The sequence below is a fragment of the Cynara cardunculus genome, unplaced genomic scaffold, assembly GCF_001531365.2.
Source record: "Cynara cardunculus var. scolymus isolate 2C unplaced genomic scaffold, CcrdV1 Un_Scaffold_1499, whole genome shotgun sequence".
In the NCBI taxonomy this organism is placed as follows: Eukaryota; Viridiplantae; Streptophyta; class Magnoliopsida; order Asterales; family Asteraceae; genus Cynara; species Cynara cardunculus.
In genome coordinates this window covers 97,514-101,888 of record NW_020200783.1, presented here as the reverse complement: position 1 = coordinate 101,888, position 4,375 = coordinate 97,514, and positions in this window count along the sequence as shown.

The window sequence follows — 4,375 nt, the reverse complement described above, 5'->3', positions numbered from 1 at the left end:
CCCAAGAACCGAGGGCAGCTACCCCAGAGCATTTAGAGCCGTCCCCCTCCAAGCGAGGGAGCACAAGCGTCATCTTCATCGGATGATGAAGATGATGATGATAATGATGCTACTCGTGCTTCCCCCGGCCTCACTCATACAATTCCTCAACCCACTTCCCAAAGGGCAACCACATCCACTACCCCCTGGCGATCAAAGCCAAAGGGGTATTGAAAAAGGACGACCCAGTCCAACCCCAACCCCAGCCAGCCATCCAGAGGCCATTCTTCGGGCCTCTGGAGATGATCAAGCCGAGGAAACACATTTACCATCACCCCTCTCTCAACAGAGAGGTGATGAAGAAACAAGAGCCCCTTCGCCTCAGGGCTCGCCACAACCAATCACACACACAGAAGCATGTGTTGCTTCTGAAGTTGAACCCATAGATTGTTCAGAGCGATCTTCCATTCGTGCACAACACCCCTCGGTATTTGATCTACCAAAGGGGACACACATCCACTTCACTTACTCAGCCTCTGAAGCTGAGGAAGAGGAAGAGGATATTGCAACATCACGAGATAGCTCTTCTCTCGAGGGCTATCAAGGACATGATGGAAGTCCTTCTAGACCCACCTTCTCATAAGGTCAAGAAGGCGCCTCAGGAGCAGAGGCACAACCTGCAGCATCCGTTGCTGCAGGGGTTACCCCACTTGCTAATCTGGTCACAAAGGCCGAGTTCCAAGCTTTGTCGATACAGTGACGCGGTCCTTGGAAGACCTTAAACTCATCATGCAAGGGATTGTAGAAAACCAATCCTCTACCTCTACCTCTGACCTCCAACAATCCCTTGCAATCCTACAACGCCACCTTACCCAACTCGAAACCCAAACACAAACCAACACCACCCGCCTACAAATGCTCCAACAAACCATAACCCAACACCATAACACCTCTTCCTCCCTAGCCACTCAACGAAACCAAGTCATTGTCCAATCCATCGCCACTCTCACGGCCCAGGAAACTGAGGTCGATGAGAACCTTACTTACATAATCACCTAACTTCAAACCATCCTCCGCAACCTTCACTCCCTATCAACCACCCTTCCCCAAGTCCCTCACCAAACACAACAACCATCCATCACAACTACCGATGCCACCCTCGCCACTCTCACCCACCAGCTGGCCTCCATCCAAGACACCCTCACCCAACTCCCTGCTGCTATCCTCGCCTAAATCCCCCAGCCCATTCCTCAACCCCCACCTCCCTCTTCAGGCCCATCCTTCGATGAAGCCTTCTCCTCTTCACTGTAGAGGTGAGAGATCTAATAACCAACCTTCCAATTCCCCCATCCACATCCACAACCACTATGCCACCACCAACTTCATCCTCCACGACAGAGTTCGCCACATGAGCAGACTTGCGAGCTATGTCAAAAGCACTGATCTCATCTTTTAACGAGATCAGTGCCAAATTTGTTCATCGGGCCACTCGTCCAACAATGGTTCTCTCCCAGAACCTGGCAGATGAACAACGGCGCACCACTTCCCTCCTACAAACAATGGAGGCGAGTCAACGACAAACCTCCCTGAAGGCATACCTCGCCACCTTCAGGAAGGAACAGAAGAAGAAGAGGACAAGAGCCTCTTGCTCTAGCAGCCGCCTGCACAAGAGGCCTAGACATATCGACCAAGACCCCGATGATCAAGGTCTTGGACCTCATGAGGGGGAGACATAGGCCGCGGCTGCTCGTGAAACCGAATCCGCTGCACCATCACCATCACAATAACTACCATCTTCGCCAGAAGGAACCCAGGCAAGGGAACCAGAGGCTCTGCCCTCTGAAGATGTAAATATACAAGTTCCCTTTACCGCAACCCAAGAGGCCATCGTGTTGAGCTCTTCAACTGATGAAGAACCTACCACCCCACCAACACAACTTAACCAACGTTTCCCTTCTACACCCACATCAAGCCTACCCTTAACCCCTTCACGAACACCTCGCACACCACAATCCTTCACCATTTTTACACAACCAGAACCTATAACAAACCAACCATTGCCCCAACTACCACAAACCCCAACAGAAACCCATGCACCAGAAACCACCCAAACCCAAACCGAGCCAACCAATGAAACCATATCCACTACCCATATACAAACCCAAACTGAAACAYAACCCCCAACCGATACACAACCCTTAACCCATCAACCAGTGATGCATGCGGATACTCCCTCCTCTTCAAGACAACCCCCACAAGGCCTGGTAGATGAAATCATACAGAGCATGGAATCGATGAGGAGACGTCCTCAACTCCCGCCCAGGGAACCAGTCATAATGGAAAACATCCATCAATATATGTACCAAGACCGTGATGAGAGTTTGTCCACAAACCCTCCAATCTTATCGCCTGAGTCTATGGACCTCTTACACCATCGATTTATCAGACAGACCACACAAGCACCCCAGGCTGTCTTTTCAAATGGTGGGATAAGGAGGGTCATAGACTTGAAAGTAAAGACATTTCCCAACCGAGCTATCCGATACATCGAGTTTACATGGAGGGAGCACATGGGGCTTTTAGTGAGTTTAACAAAAATGACCTCATCAATCTCAACCCATACGACTTGATCGAGTTATACGCTTACACAGCTCAAAGGCAGGATCACGACATAAGATTTGGAATGGCAAACCAAGCAGTAGTGAAGACGATGGAATCCTTGGTGAAACACAGAGCCAAAAGTGATTTTGAAATTGCTTTTAGGCTAGGCATTGAAAGACTATCCTACGCTCCTCCAAACGAAGACTTCCAGGGCCTGCAGGAGAAACGATCTGCCTCAGTTCTGACTCAACCCGAACTTGGACTTGTTTACAAAAATGAGTTCGGGGTTAAAAAATTCTTCAGACTGACTGAAGCCTTCAAGTATTCAACAGATACACTTGAATGGTTTCAGAAAATTATTAGAGAAAGACTAGGCAGAAACCATGTGCCGAGGGAAGTAGGGAGTCAGCTCATTCACGAGATATCGACAGTCATCGCATATCGAAGACTGCTCCTGTGCTTCAGAGAAATATACTCAGGTAGCTCGTGATGAGTTAAAAAAAATTTGTATACATTGCCTTGATGTATTTTGATTCAAGTATTGGAAGAAATTTCATCATCCAATGAAAATTTGGAATTTGATGYTTTTCTACTAGATTAGTTTATGTTCTTCACAAGTGTGTCTAGACTAGACTATGTTATTTCATTACTTAGGGGGAGATTGTTAAACCCCACAATTCATAATGTAAAAAGTAATGAAAAATTATAAGTGATGAAGAACCAAAAGACCAATGAAGACATCAAGGCAGAAACAACTAAGTCTGGAATTCAACCAGAGGACCGATGGACAGTCCAAGGATGCGATGGAAAGAGCATTCTTATCGATCCTCTGGTCATCAACACTCAGAAGATTTTCCAGCACTTCATCCAAGCATGCAATGAAGATTTGAAGATAAGGATAAAATCATCATATCATGAATGACAGCTGGAGATGATAAATCAACAGCTGGAATTCGAGTTTATCTTAATATTAACGCTTATCTATATAACAGATAAATCATATCTGCTAATAGAAAATTTGCTAGAAAGTAGCATGATATAGTTATTTTCTTATTAACCAATTAGTATAAATAGGTGAGTAGATCTATTGTAAAAATAGGTTTTTACGAGTTGTTTTACATTTCTCAATTTATAAAGTAAAACCTTTGAAGCTCAAGACTGTTCATAAAAAATTCTTATTTTTATTCTCGAGTCTTCATAACTTTCTTCATAAAATCACTATAATTTGGTTTTTCATAACTAGATTATTAGTGTTATTGAGAGATCTGGGATCAACAGTAACAACTCTTGGCATGACTCGCCTGGGCATGGCATGCTTGGTAGCGTCGTGCAGGACAAGGCAACGGGCGTGCTTGGCTTGGCTTGGCCCGGATTGCTTAGGCATGGCATGCTTGCTAGCGTCGTGCGGGCACAAGGCACTGGGTGTGCTTGGCTTGTCTTGGCCCGGCTTGCCTTAGGCATGGCGTGCTTGCTAGCGTCGTGCAGGCACAAGGCATCGGGCGTGCTTGGCTTGCCTAGGCATGTCTTGCTAGCATCGTACGGGCACAATGCACTGGGCGTGCTTGGCTTGCCTAGGTATGGATGGCATGCTTGGTCGCGTCGTGCGGGCATAAGGCTCCGGGCGTGCTTGGCTAGGCATGGCATGCTTGGTAGCGTCGTGCGGGCACAAGGCATCGGGCGTGTTTGGCTTGCCTAGGCATGGCATGCTTGGTAGCATCGTACGGGAACAAGGCACCGGGCGTGCTTGGCTTGGCTTGGCTCGGCTTGCCTTAGGCATGGCATGCTTGCTAGCGTC